We start from the raw sequence: 15,581 nt of genomic DNA on the forward strand, positions 1-15,581 counted from the left end.
ATGATTTTTCTACTTGATTTTTTAATACCTAAATCCTAAAGGTAAATTATATTGTTTCATTTTCAGTACTAATTATGCACAGATGCTATATGTGATAATTTATGGATAAAGGTTGTTTTCCGTCGGTAATCATTTTGTTATTATTTGAAGTTAAATTTTGCTTTCAATCAGCGAGGCTATACTAGACGTGGACTTCCAGTTTAATATCCGATTCGAACCATTTATACTCTATCCAGGGATGGACCCGGTTCCATTTGGTTACTTTGAAAGTACTAACTTTGTAGGCTTTTGGGTGGTTGATTGTACTATTATAGAGAAAACATACTAATATACACATGTGATGTATGTATTAATGCAAATACTCCTATAAAACGCTTAAGGGGGGAGGGCGGTGGCTCAGTGGTGCAGGCTTACCTTTGGTGCGTGGGGTATGATACGATCCCCGACCAAGGAAACTTGTGTGGGCAACATCGTGTCCGTAAGTTTTCTCTGAGTACTTCCGTTTCCTCTCACATTTTCATTCCATCAATTCTTCCATTATCATTCACTTGCCGTAATCATCCGTCTCAGCCTAAAGGGCATGGGCGTTTCTAGCAGGGACAGGGGGACGTGTCCTCCTACCAAATCTCAAAGATCATGTAGACATTACTTATATAAAATTAAAGAAATGAAGAACAAATAAATCTAATATATATTATTAAATAGCAATTAATTGAGCAAGGTAGCTACATGAAAGTTAAAATGTTTTAAATAAATTCAAAACTCTATTTTACTTTTTTTCCTCCGTAGGGGACACTATTTTAAATTTAATATTTTTAAAATACGGTTTTTGATGTAGTCAACATCTCAAATAAGTCAACTATTACTTAACAACTGATATAATATTTGTGTTCTTTCCTCCACATATTCACTTGTTCTACGTAAGCACTTTCAGACTTGATCTATTTTGTTTCTAAGATCCTGGAAATAAAAATTAATTGGTGGAGAAGAAAATTATGAGAAAATAGAAGCGTATAAAAATAGAAAAGGAGTCGTACAAGTAATTTTAATGGACGATATGATTTTGTTGTCATTGTTGGGAAAAAGGTAATCTTCATATACAGTGTATAAAAAAATCCTAACTAATCAACGCGTAGGCCAAATTGCTTCAGCATGAGACTTGAAATTTGGGCAATGTATAGGAATCGTGATTTAAGGTACCAGTAAGGATTTTTTTTTAAAATTCGACGAGGGGGAGGGGGGGAGGAATAGGAGTAGCACCTATTATATTGAGATATCCATACCTCGGAATCTGTTAAGGTTAAGATTAAATTTGAAATTTAGAATTTTGATTTAAAATAAATTGAACACGCGTTTTAGACAGGTTTTTAGTATTTTTCAATTTTTTGACGTAGAAGGGAAGAAAATGAGATGGAATTACAATTATTGTAATAAGATGTTCATATCTAGGAATCTCTTAAGGTTTGAGACATGAAATTAGTGTTTCAGCGCCTTTAGATATTTGACTGAGAAGGAAAGGAAAAGGGAAGCAGTGACCTATAGGGATATTCGAATTTCGTGCAATAATTCGAGTTAAGAAGAATTCGATATGAAAGGCGCAGAAGAAGGAGCACAAAATATTGCCAGAAGTAACACATCAAAACATTTGCTGGAATAATAGGTAAATATGGTTCATAAAAATGAAGAGAACAGAATCGATCAGTTTTCACTGTAACACTTATTGCTGATAGAAAACGTGATATAATGAAAGCAAGAGAATAACATAAAACCTGAATGCCGTCATTCGTTGGACAGAGACACTAATGTAATGATGCAAGCAAAGTTTGCACAGAAGTTCTTTGAAGTCAGAATATTGTACTGGCTAAAATGTAACCCAATTTAAAAAACGCAGTCAGGACGAAAAAACAATAGTAAAAAGAAAATAGTTACTAAAAAAATAAACTAGGAAAATAAAAGAATATTAGTTCGGACTTTGGATGAAGTATTTGAGAGGAGATAGACATTGAGACTACTGAAGTTAATAGTTGGATTATTTCGAGCTCTGCAGGCGTCAGTCGTAATACTACGACGTCAAAAAGAGCAGAGCTAATAATTCTGAATTTGAAGATACGCATAAGAAAAGTGTAGAGATGTTAAACACGATAAACAAATATCCACAGAGAGTGAAACTTCGATTTAAGATGAAAAATCGACCAAGCTAGAGAAACATATAAAGTATTGACAAAGAATAATTAACAATTACAGAGAAATTTGAATAGTACATAGCAATAAATTCAATGAGAATAACAGAAACAAAGAACAACTATTATGAGCATAAAGTATTTACAAAAAATTTATGAGTGGTTCTAAAATTATGTATTAGTTTCAAAATAATTCTATCAAATATGTCTAATATTCTTCTTGATATTCCTTTTTTCCATTTGATTATATTTAATTTAATTGGTTTATGTGAGTTTAGAGTACTTTTCAGCGCCGAGGCTATATGAGACGTGGACCTATAGCTTAACATTGGCCTTGAACTATATAAGCTCCCGCCAGAAATCAAATCCTAGTCTCCCGCGCCGAAAAAGCGTGCTTCAACCACATAACCAGGAAGGAACTCTTATTTAATGTAGGGTGCTTTGTAGATACCAAGGATAGAAAGAAAGATCTTTAATGACCGAAATGATGTTTGAGCTAAGTAGGAAGGATAAATTAAGGATTTTTGTGGGAAAATCAAATGTGTATTTTAATTACTAAGCAGATAAAAGTACCAAAAGTGGCAAAAGGATTACGATACTAAGGGATAAGTTCTAGAAAATGAAATAAAAGACAACTGAAGTAAATAACATTTCTTAAGAACATAAGAGTATATAGAAAAAAAGATAAATGTTTTGAATCTTTAATAAAATAATGAGAGAGTCGCCATAGAATTCATGGAAAGCATTAAGGTTCCGTTAACTAAGAAATCAAATACGAGTATAGATCTATTATTGTCACAGTTTATGGAGCCAAAATTCATCTTCGAACATTAGGGAGAATAGGTAGATGAACGAAAGAGAATTAAATAACAATTTTGGTTTAAGGTGGTAAAGGTTTCCAAAGATGCTTATAATATTCGAGTAATAGCTGAATGCTTTCTAGACAAAGGGAAGGAAGTGAACGTAGAGTTCACTAATTTAGAAAAGACGTTTAACTGCGTGAATTCTGATAGAGGTTCAGAGGAAGCTTGGGATGAAAAAAAAATAGATTGGGAGGAAATTATGAACCAATCTGTAAAAGTTAGAATAAAAGAATTAATGACAGACAATAGTTGGAAGAAGTTTTCGAGAAAATATTCCTCTCATTCAGTATCTATTTAGAAGAATACTTAAGAAGTGTCTATGTAGGAGAAGTTGTTTCGTTTGGAAGTAAGATATAATATACTTGCTTTGCTAAATTGCAGAATCTGAATCGAAAACTAGCATAATGTCAAAAAAGCTGGAAAAAATAAATACCAAGATGAGAATACAATGGTGGCTAGAATAATGAAAGTACAGTGAAACGTCTTTGAGAAGAAAAGACGGAATAAAAATCGTATTTTTATCAATATTTTCAATATTATAATAAAGATATTATATATGACAAGGAAAATTAATATTATGTAGGTCGCTAAGTGAAGAATTAAAAAAAGAATCTCATGCCTCCTCAAATGTTGAATTATATAGCACAAACATAGATATTGCAAATGGTGGCGAAAATAATTCGAGTCTTAAGAAGTAATCAGAAAGGAGGAGCTTAACTGGATGGAAGAAAAACAATAGAATAGTATACTATTTGAGAAAAAATATTGTATTGTGAGGATGAAGTGTAGACCATGGCTTAAGTAAAATAAAGAAGCAGAAAATGCTACAGTTAATAAATATTGTTGAAGCAAATAATTAAGCTAACTTCAAGACGAAGAGGTTAGCTGAGTACTAAATTGCGTGGAAGCCTCTAAATTTACAGTAAGTGGCTTGCTAGTGATGACAGAATATTATGATGATAAATTATGTTGATAGAGGTGAAAACCGGAACACGCTACCTCTTAAGTCAAGTAACTTCTAATTTTCTCATAATAGTGACGTAAAATTTAACTTAAAGCTAGAGAAGCACTGTGTATATTCTTGTCATTTCCCTCAATGTTAACATCTCAGACACGCCGATGCTAAAGGGCATAATCGAGGGACATTAAACTGAAAATAATAATAATAATAATAATAATTTCATTTCATTTCATAAAACGTTTAATTAATAGATTTCCGTTGTCAGTACTTTGTAAATGCTACTAATGTGACAACATACTAGTAAAGCTCATATATAAAGTTTAATTCTTTCGTTGAAAGTGGGAAGACTCTACTGCTGGTATGCTGTAAACTAACCTTAAATCCAATAACCAAAGCGATTCATAAACGTAAACTAAAAGAAGCATCATTCTATCACTTTTAGAAATGAAGTGCCCTACGAAATTGTTAAGAGCGCTGTGCACAAGACGGACAAAGAAAAAGATGAGATAGTATAAGGATATTCCTTTCTAATCATCTGTGTTATTATTTCATGTTTCAGCTGTTGTTTTAGGAAATATGACATTCTGAATCGATAATAAATTAACTTTTTGTTTTTTTGGTTAATAAATACAATCCATTCAATTTTAAAAACAGTTCTGTTAAAATAGACCTCTAAATATAACCAAATATTTTTCTGATAAGAATGGCGCAAAATCATTACTTACTTTGAAATTGTGTGGCTTCGTCAGTGTGTTTCATCTTCTTTTGAATATTTTTCCATATCGTAAACAAAACTTCTACATGTACTCAAGAAGGCATTTTAAAGGAGAGGTAGGTAGCCAGTTTTTTGCCTTCTTTTTTGTTCCAATCAAGTCTATGCATAGACACAACTAAGTTGTAATGACGATTATCAAGCTACTTATGAAAGCTTTTTTTTTTTTATTTATTTTGAATCAAAACTTCTCCGTAATAGAATATCAGTTGTTCGACTGTGCTATGTTTGCATCACTGTAAGCAGTAACCTTATGAAAAAAGTAAATATCGGACATATCATTTCCTTTCAAAATATTTTGAGTTTGGTGATTCATGTATATAAATGACGAAATTATGTAAGAATTTATTTACATTTTGCTATAAACTTCTAAACGTTTGTCATACATGAAGATCTCAAAAGCAGGGTTTTTTTTTTCCGGTTCGCAACGGTATATATAGTACGGGAACAGTTTTTTTCTTTCTTTCTTAAGTAATGATTTTTTTTATTATTATTATTATTATTATACGAAATGAGTATTTAAATTTTTATCGATTTGAGGACTGGAATAGGAGTATATTATATGAACTAACAGAATAATAGTTCTTTTCCTTCTGGATCTCTGTCTTCCACCTATTTCTATCTTGTGTTATATCCACTGTACTGCACTATATCGTCCTACACACAACTTCTCCACTTCTTCTTTGGTCGCTCTTGCGCTCCTTTTTCGTTCAGTTCTATAGCATACACCCGATGAGCAGCGTATTTCGAAGGTCTTCTTACATTCAAATCATCAAAGTCCACTTTCGTGCAGTTTTCTACTATTGATTCCACCTTTCCTGTTCCTTGGATCATATCATTCATAATTATGTTCTTTCACCTCACTCCACACATCCACTATATTATCTTCATTTCTGCAACATACAGTTTCTGTTCTCTCTCATTGTCGTCCAACATTCCGCTCCGTATAATATGGCAGATCTCACTATTGTTTTGTAAACCTATCCTTTAAGGTGTGTCGATCCCGTACGGTCACACAATACTCTTGCCGTTTTCTTCATTTTGTCCGACAGCTGCTAACTACATTGTTTACATCTATTTCTGCATTTTGCTATAGTATTGACCCCAAGTACTTATTCTCTCTTGGTTTTACTAATTGTAGGTCCTTTGCTCTCCAATGCTCCTCTCCAGATATCTAATTTATCTTGTAATGCTACCTTGGTCTCACTACCAGCACAATGTCGTCCGCAAATAGTATATTCCAAGGTGCTATGTCTTAGATATCCTTTGTAAGCTCGTCCCATACAACTGCAAAAAGTATGGGCTAAAGCTAGATCCTTGATGAAGTCCCACTGTAACTGTGAACAATTCTGTTATTCCACACATGCCTCTCACTCCTGTCCTACATCCGTCACACATACCTTGAATTAGACAGATATATGTGTTCGGAAAACACTTTTTCTTCAGTGTTCGCCAAATAAGATCCCATGGCACTCTATCGTACACTTTCTCTAGGTCGATGAAAACTATATGAAGGTCCTTTTGTCATCCTGTGTACTTTCCCATAGTATTCTAAATGCAAGAATGGCATGAAACGAAATTAGTTCTCTGTTATTTCGGTCTCTTCCTTCAGTCTTGCTTCTATCGCTCTCTCCCAGAGCCTCATTGCATGGCCCGTAATTTTATTTCTCTGTAGTTGCCACACTCTTGCTCATCTTTTTTGTTTTTAGAAACTGGCACAACGTAGCTGCTTCTCCATTCTTTTAGCATATTTTCTGTTTTCTGTATTCTATTAAAAAGTTGAGTAAATCACTGCCCTCCTTTACCTGAACTTTCCATGCCAATGGCAAGGTGATATATACAATCAATATATATGGCAGGACATGCTAAGGTCCGGCACCTTTTCTCCAGAAAAGAGCATAGCCTGTAGTATTTAAAATCTAATCAATGACTATAATGTGGATATAAAAACGATTAAAAGTATTTTCATTGCTTTTCGAACAACAAAAATTAACATTATATGATCAAAAACAAATTGATACTAGCTCCTATGGCTGTTTTCGACTGTTAAGATTATTTTGAACCATGCAAACGATAGTGCGATATATGTTTGGAATCATGATATATATGAAAGTCAAGTCTCTATAGTTAATTTGAGTCTTAGTAAAGTTGGCTTAATTTTGTCGTGTCTGTTATTAGTGAATGTCACAATTCAAGATGATTTGCCAATCTGATAACGAAATAACTATAAAAGGAATTATTCTTCTGAACAAGATTTGTTCAATACTAAATAATTTTAATTTACTATTTATAGTATTTATTTAGTATTAAACAAATGTTGTTCACAAGAAGAACTGTTTCCAGTTGTTTTGATATCAGATTGACAGTTCTTGAGTTTCGATGTTCACTAGTTACAAACAAAATGAAATTACGTATAGTGAATGAATGTATGTAAAGTGAAGTAAATTATTAATGGATAAGAAGTAGAGAATATATAGAATATGTTAAGTAACGGACATTGGAATGTGTTCAGGTAAGAATCCAATAGTCCATGAACAAGAGTACTTCTGTTATATTGCGTTTAACTATATATATATATATATATATATATATATATATATATATATATATATATATATATATATATATATATATATATATATGTTTAATTTTCTTATATAGAGATCTACATGTAATAATTTATTTAATTTTCCTATGACAACGAATGAAAAATTTTGATCTAGCAAATTCAGTGCAGATCATGTTTTCTTGTGAGGAAGTTACGTTAGTAAAAAAGAGATACGTAAATAGTCTTACTTGAGAATCATGTATACTACTCATTTCTACTATATCTTTTTCTCTTATAATTTTGTTCACGAATCTAAAAGCTTGAAAAACAACCTATGCAATGTGAACTTCACATATAATTCTGTGTGTGTGCTATGATCTGTTGAATAAGTGGATGCAGCAGAGAATGATTACAGAAAAGGGTTTGTTTATCAATTTTGTCCTTCGGGTACTTAAGATAAATGCAAAGAATATATTTTCACTATCAGCAGAAAATATGTAGATCACTTTATAAATCCCGTAACTTGCATATTCTGTTAGACACCACGATAAAGGTGACTGAAGCGATTTTCATGAGTAACTATCCGTGCTAATTAAATTTTCCTGAGATTCGAATCTCGAAATTTTAACGTTTTCTTGTACAATCCGCGGCAAAAAACCTGCAACATGAGGATGTAAGTTTATTGTGAAACTACGCCTAACAGCACAGGGAATGAACATAACGTCTAAGTGGAACGAATCACGCCAGGATAAACCTCGGCCTCCTCCCGTGCGCACTTATTTTGGAGCAAAAGACTTCGTCATTTCACAATAAACTTATAAGCTCATGTTGCAGGTTTTTTGCCGCGGATTGTACATCCTAAATATATTTGATCATGTTTTTCATTGAACATTTTCATATCATCAGTTGTTCGTAATTTTCTATTTATTTTATGTACTTTCTGCATTCTCTTATTCAGTAAGAGTGAGAGGTTTTCTTTGTGATGAAGAAAATCAGATAGATTCTTTTTTCGACATTTAATCGCTTAGCCTGTTACTGCGGAGTCAATAATGATCTAGTCTTTCAATCCATTTCAAGATCTGTAACAATCTTACATAATCTCGAATGTAATGCCTCCTCTGCTATAAATGTGATGTTAATTACGTCCTCCTGATATGCCGCCTAGAGTCCGCTATGGATCTTTGAAAATTGGCAACCTTTTATTTGCAAGATCTCGATCACTGCTCTGCTATTAATGTTGTTTATTTAATTATCTACAAATAAAAAAAAAAAAAATGTGCGCCATAGTAACATATTGTATTATATATGCATGCAGTTTCATTCCAAGTCGTTAAGAATATGAGAAACTATTACAGCGGAGTCATTATGAGATCAGTTTCGGGATGTCTGTTCTGGATTATTTTTATATGTTTGAAACGACTAATATATGGCGTGCAAATTTAAACTACTTCTACAAGGACGAGTCAAAAGTTGTGAAATGTTTCTGTGACTTACTTGCTTTAAGCGTTACAACAAAAGTGATTTAACATCCAAAGTAAAGGCAGTCTTGTTGTGCCTTCTATCAAGCTCACGTCTATACAAGTTTTTGCCTTTCGAGCCAAGGAACTCCTGCTCTACATCTCCAATGTACTGTTAGTTGTGATGAAGCATCACAAGCGTAGGAAATTATCCATGGATCGGAAGAAGTAATAATCTTAGAATGCGAAGTCTAGATTATATGTTGGGTGTGGTACTAGTTCAATTTCCTTGATTTCTTTGAGTTTATCCTGGAACTTTCGAGAAGTATAAGGCTCTATTTTGTCCTGCTGCAGAAGGCCTCGCTTTCTATTCTCCGATGCAGAATATTTTTGACACATAATGGCATAGATCCAGTCCAGGTGTTCGAAATGCAGGATAGGATTGATAATTCGATCGTCCGAAACGAACTTGTGAATTATCCCCTTACAATTCTATCAGATGCTGAGTATCACCCTGTATCCGACACACCTGTGTTTGACGACGTATTCCGGAACCTGGTTCTCGTTTAACCACTGTTTATGCGAGTTAGAATTAGGAACAATATCCAATTTCACGTTATTATTCTCTTCAGTAATCGCGGTTTACGCGTGTTTTAATTGACTTTCTTGCACACATCCCCTTGTTTCTGTGCTTGAGCTGGGATCAATTCTTGAGGCACCAGTTAGCAATCCCGGATGCTTTTTTCCGAGGTCGGGAAGATTACGCGCCACGTTGAACCGTTAGATATCAAACTTGCGTGATAACCTCAGTGTGCTAGTCATCGGATTTGCCTTTATGGTCTGGCACAAGACCTCGAAATCCGACCTACCTGATTATGGCTGATAGTTAAGTTTTCGCAACCAGATCAAAATTTCTTGAACCACCTATTACTGTGCTGTGATCAACTTCTTCTTCATTTTTCGTATAACAAATGTTTCGAGCTACTTCTGCGGCGTTATGGCCCAGTTCAAACTCTAGAAGTGAGATTTATTACATCTTCAACTTTGCGGCTATTGTTCACACATTGACGCAACCTTCAGGCAACGAACTACCATTATCTATCACAATAACCTTATGTGTTCCAGTAATGATGATGAGTAATATCTAGTCTTTGAAATGGTAAAGTTTCTAGTGAAGATGGTTGGATAAGAAGACGTGTGTGTCAAAGAATTGTCGGCAGGTTCCTGAAGCTAGGTATTGTTAAACTGAAATATAAATTTTTAATTTCTTATTTATTCATAAGTGCTATTTGGGGCATATATGATATATAGGAAATAGTTACATTACATCGCCATAGATTGTCTTGTTACCGTTTGAAGATTTGTGATAGATAAAATTTAAAGTTAATGAGTGCCACCGAAGTGAATAACCAACACTGAATTTAGCTTACTACCTTCCGATGAAAAATGTTCGAGATTCACGCCTGAAGTGTTAATAGTCGAGGAAATCTAGAGCAATTTTACCCTCAACCTGAGCAAAATTGCAACACAAGCTTTTTAAACAGTTTTCGATTCAGGAATTACTACTGAATAACATATTCAAAATCCGACAAAATCGGACCACGGGAACACCCTCAAAAACGGTTTTCAAAATGGCGGACCATAGTTTTGGGAAAAATCGTAGACCTTTACGTTGGCGGCTCTAGTAGCCCTCTTAATTGACACAGAGACATGAATGATACCTCGTTGGAACGCTCACAGACCACATATTGCAACGAAGTGACTTTTGCACCCATCATGCCCAACCCGTAGAAGAAGAAGAAAATCGATTTTTTTTAAATTAATATTTCTTGAACCCTGGCAACGCTGTACGTCCTCATACGCCGGCAGAAAAATTCCTAAGCGTAGACCAGACATTGGTAACAATAATATTAAAAAATGAAGGACGTAGGTTCAACAGTAAGGGAGATAAAAATTCGGAACCGCTGACCAAGGAGGGTCACTCTGTATATTTTTTACTGTGGTCTAACTTATGTTTCTTAGATCTAGCATCCTCTCTAATTGTCACAGAGACATGAAGCATACCGCGTTGGAAAGCTTATGGAACCCCCTTGCCAGTGACGTATCGTTTGTGCCCCCTGTGCCCAACCTGTAGAAAAAGAGGAAGAAATCTTTAAAAACTGGGAAAATTTACACTTTTACCTTTCTTGGGTTCTGGCAACCCTGATAATCGTTGGGTATATGGGGCACAAACGATACGTCGTTGGAAATGGGGTTCCATAAGCTTTTCACATATCATAGTCTTGCATGAACCAGACACTGAGGAACCATGGCTGATTACCTTACACGTTTGTGTATCATCTGCAGAAGCCTAGATCCTGACGATAATCTCATCACACTTCAAGAAAAAGGAGCTGAAGGAGTGAACAATGCCAGTAAGGCTCGCGGTAGTAACATTTTCGCCGCTACAAGTATGGTGGTTCATGTCTCTTGTCGCAAACGTTACATTGATTTAAAAAAAAAAAAAAATATTGCAATTGCCCTAAAAAGAAAAACGTCATCGCCGATTCAAAAACGAGTTACTCGCTCGTCGGATGGGTCCTTCAACAGCAACAGTGACTGCCTGTTTTGCGGAACGCCTGTCTCATTTGATGACCGTCACGTGTTGAAATCAGAAAATGTGCGAGTGAAAACACAAGCATTGCCACACAGCATTTTAAAGTGTTGCAATGAACGAAACGATACCGGGTCATAAACTGTCCGAGGTCGAATTGAGTACTTCACATCTGATCTTCATGCAGGATATTGTGTCTATCACAGATCATGTAGTATCAACTTTCGAACAGGTAAATCAATTCCTCAACAATACTGCACCGACAATCAGTCAGCGTCAAAAAAAAAAAAAAAAAAATCCGGGCTGGCCGGCCTACAAATGATGAGAGAATCCGAGCATTTCAGCGCATCTGTAGTTATTTGGAAGAGCACGATGATGAGCAACCAACTGTGGGAGAACTTGTTACAAAAATGGGCACATTTCTTGTAGGGGTGATCACATTGCATATGACAGATGGCACATAAACCATCAACTAATGGAGTACTTCGGTGAAAAAATTATAATTTCTAGTGACAGTGGAAAAAACGACTTCATTACACTTCGAGAAACTGCCAATCACATTCTACGGGCATATCGTGATTTACCACGAGAGTATGATGAAGAAAAGGAAAAAAAAAATAGAATAATAGAAACCGTAGCTCGACTGATCAAAAGCGACATAAAATCCAAACTACAAACTGGAAGTGATACATATCCTTCACCCAGCGACTTGAGCATTCAGGAATTTCTTCAGTACATTCCACCTAGTCTTAAACTATTCTATGCCATACTTTTTGCCGGAAAGGACAATGAAACCAAAATAGCATCGATTGGCCAGTGTTTGATGCAAGCAGCCAGACCAAGAGATATGTTAGCTCCTCTACAGTTAGGTGTTGCTATGCAGCTGCACTACTACTATCGATCGAAACACCTGATTGACACGCTGCATCACCTGGGATTTTGCTCTTCATATGCGGAAGTGCAGCGGTTTGAACGCTGTGCTGCAAGTACATTTGGTAATCGTGTGATCGAAATGCCAGCAGCCCTGACTCTCCTCTTCTCAGCGGATAATGTAGACCATAATCTCCAAACGCTGAGTGGTTTAGGCACATTCCATGGTATGGAAATGTTGGCGGCCATTACTCCATCCACTACTACCAGTCTAGCCGTTCTTCGGAAGCCCGTCTCTGATGCTGATGTGAAGTCCCTTGCCAGTGTTCCCATTCACGCTTACACTGAAGCCAGGGCTATTCTTGAAAAGGTCAACTGCGAACTGGTAACAGCACCATCACCGAACGAAAGCTCCCTGAATATTTTGTGGAAACTTTCCTGGCACTTTCCGTCACGCACACCAAACTGGTCAGGAATGATGCAGGCCATTCATGCAGATCCATCTCTTCATCATTCAGGGAGATCCACTGTTCTCTGCTTACCGATTATTGACCTCCATCCATCTGATATGTCATGCATCTCTTTCACTTCAGTGTACCTGAATAATCTTGAGAGAAAATATAAAGTCACACCAATCATCACCTAAGACCAACCACTGTTTTGGAAAGCTTCACGTATCCTGCACGACAGAGCACATAACACCAGTATTAAGGACACGGTCCTCCTGTTGTGCTCATTTCATACTCTGATGAACCTTCTAGGAGCAATTGGTTCCCTGATAGATGGTTCATGCTTACGTGAAATCTTGCATGAGGTTTTATGGAGAAAATTCGGTTGTACTTATGTTAAGTGGCAAGTCCGTAGCAAGAGCCTTCCGTGCGCACATGATGGTTGACCTCGCATTAAGTGCATTGCTTGTGGAGAATGTTTTTCTGGCGACCGATAACGGAACACACAGAACTATCAACGATGCTTACTCTCTCTACCAGAGTCTGATGTCGGGTGAGATTACTGTAACTGGAGCTAGTTCTTCACCTCTTCTTCAAGAAGTCCGAGAAAAAATAGAAGCACGAAAGTCAGAACTTATTAACACATCAAAAACAAATCAGTTGTGGTTTGCATACCAGCGCATGTTGACTACAGCAAGGAAACTTGTGGCAGCAGACCGAACAGGAAGCTGGGAGGATCACCTTGATGCTATAGCAGAGTGCATTCCCATATTCGCTGCAGCAGGACACTTCAATTATTTGAAGTCGACGTGCTTGTACCTGCAAACAATGTTAACGCTGCAATCGGTGAATCCAACGTTCACGAAAGCTTTCAAAATGGGTTCGGAGATATTAGAAGAAGCAACCGTTATTGGGCTGGATTGTCCTCTGATCTAGTCATAGAGCAGGTTCTAATGAGATCGCTAAAATCCACTGGAGGTCTAACGCATGGGAGTGGAATGTCGGAGATGCAACGATCTTTGTGGGTGTTCTCAATGCCAGCATGCTCCGAGTACAATCTGGCGATGCAAACTCGTACTCACACAGCATATGTCACTAGTGAACAACATAAAGAAGCAGAAACGTCAAGAATGTCACGTGATATCAGTGGCACACGTCGCATTCTTGCAGGACTGCAGCCCATTTCACCATTTGACGGAGACAAATCGTTGAGAAACATTGCCACTGGCGTCACAGTGGATTCCTCGATCAACGTCCATAATTTATTTTCAGTTGGAGAAGAGCTTGCGAAGAAACTATCTGGCAAAGACCTGTTCATTGTGAAGTGGAAACGTGCAGATAAAGTCAAAACTCTAGCATCCCCGAGTAGTGTTAAAATCAGCAGCGATATCTCCGTCGATTCGAATCTTTTGTTTCAAAGACTGTTAGTTATCGCTAATGCAGGCAGCACATCTTTAGAGGAGACCTTAGCGTATGAATTATGTGCCTACCCACCAGCTTTATTTGAGTCATCCAGCATGATGTGTAAGGCAGACAAAGCCCCACTGGCCTATGCGATACTAGAGTTCAGCTAGCAGCAGACCGCACAGTTTGAGGAAACGGAGCCAGACAATAGTCTGTATGTCTTAGACGGAGGATCTCTGTTACATAGACTACCATGGTGTAAAGGGAGTTCGTACGACAATATCGCTGCATCATTTTCTGAGTATACGGTTCTTAAATATGGCACATCAACCACTGTGTTTGATGGGTATGGAATTTGCTCACCATTGTTCATTGCAACTGTGCTACCGGGTGTGCAAGAACGTATTGTACTTGCAGAAAGCATGCCCTTCCAAGTACAATTGCTAGTGGTATGTGCAAAGAAACTGAATGTTTGAACTGTTTAAATGAATATGGTGAGGACAGTGTTAGCGTAGACAATGACGATGTAGATGAGTAATTTGCCTCCTAAAGTCTTTCGTTATTCCCATTCTTTTGCATAAGAATATTTTTGTTTTATGTATAGTACTTATATTAAAGCGATCTTTGATTTAAAGAAAGAAACAAGATTTTTTCATGCGTAGAACGATTATCAGGGTTGCCAGAACCCAAGAAAGGTAAAAGTGTAAATTTTCCCAGTTTTTAAAGATTTCTTCCTCTTTTTCTACAGGTTGGGCACAGGGGGCACAAACGATACGTCACTGGCAAGGGGGTTCCATAAGCTTTCCAACGCGGTATGCTTCATGTCTCTGTGACAATTAGAGAGGATGCTAGATCTAAGAAACATAAGTTAGACCACAGTAAAAAATATACAGAGTGACCCTCCTTGGTCAGCGGTTCCGAATTTTTATCTCCCTTACTGTTGAACCTACGTCCTTCATTTTTTAATATTATTGTTACCAATGTCTGGTCTACGCTTAGGAATTTTTCTGCCGGCGTATGAGGACGTACAGCGTTGCCAGGGTTCAAGAAATATTAATTTAAAAAAAATCGATTTTCTTCTTCTTCTACGGGTTGGGCATGATGGGTACAAAAGTCACTTCGTTGCAATATGTGGTCTTTGAACGTTCCAATGAGGTATCATTCATGTCTCTGTGTCAATTAAGAGGGCTACTAGAGCCGCCAACGTAAAGGTCTACGATTTTTCCCAAAACTATGGTCCGCCATTTTGAAAACCGTTTTTGAGGGTGTTCCCGTGGTCCGATTTTGTCGGATTTTGGATATTTTCATCAGGTGAGGTACCTAAACAAAATACAGGTGTAAAACTAAAGGTTGCAATTTTGCCCAGGTCAAACCGTATTTTGACTCGACTATAATGACAAGTTTAAGAGTAGATATTACTCATAATCACTGCAGGAACACATTAGATTAGTATTTCGTTAAATTTATAATGAGTTCTATAAGTT

General features: G+C 36.5%; 1 protein-coding gene across 4 annotated transcripts in view; it reads left to right on the forward strand.

Moving 5' to 3' along the window:
- The window catches only part of LOC145680694 (uncharacterized), a 357,368-nt gene that overhangs the window by 170,959 nt on the left and 170,828 nt on the right, over positions 1–15,581 (forward strand). The window lies entirely within an intron of this gene.

Source organism: Thermobia domestica, chromosome 3 (genome assembly GCF_964235325.1).
Source record: "Thermobia domestica chromosome 3, izTheDome1.hap1.1, whole genome shotgun sequence".
In the NCBI taxonomy this organism is placed as follows: domain Eukaryota; kingdom Metazoa; phylum Arthropoda; class Insecta; order Zygentoma; family Lepismatidae; genus Thermobia; species Thermobia domestica.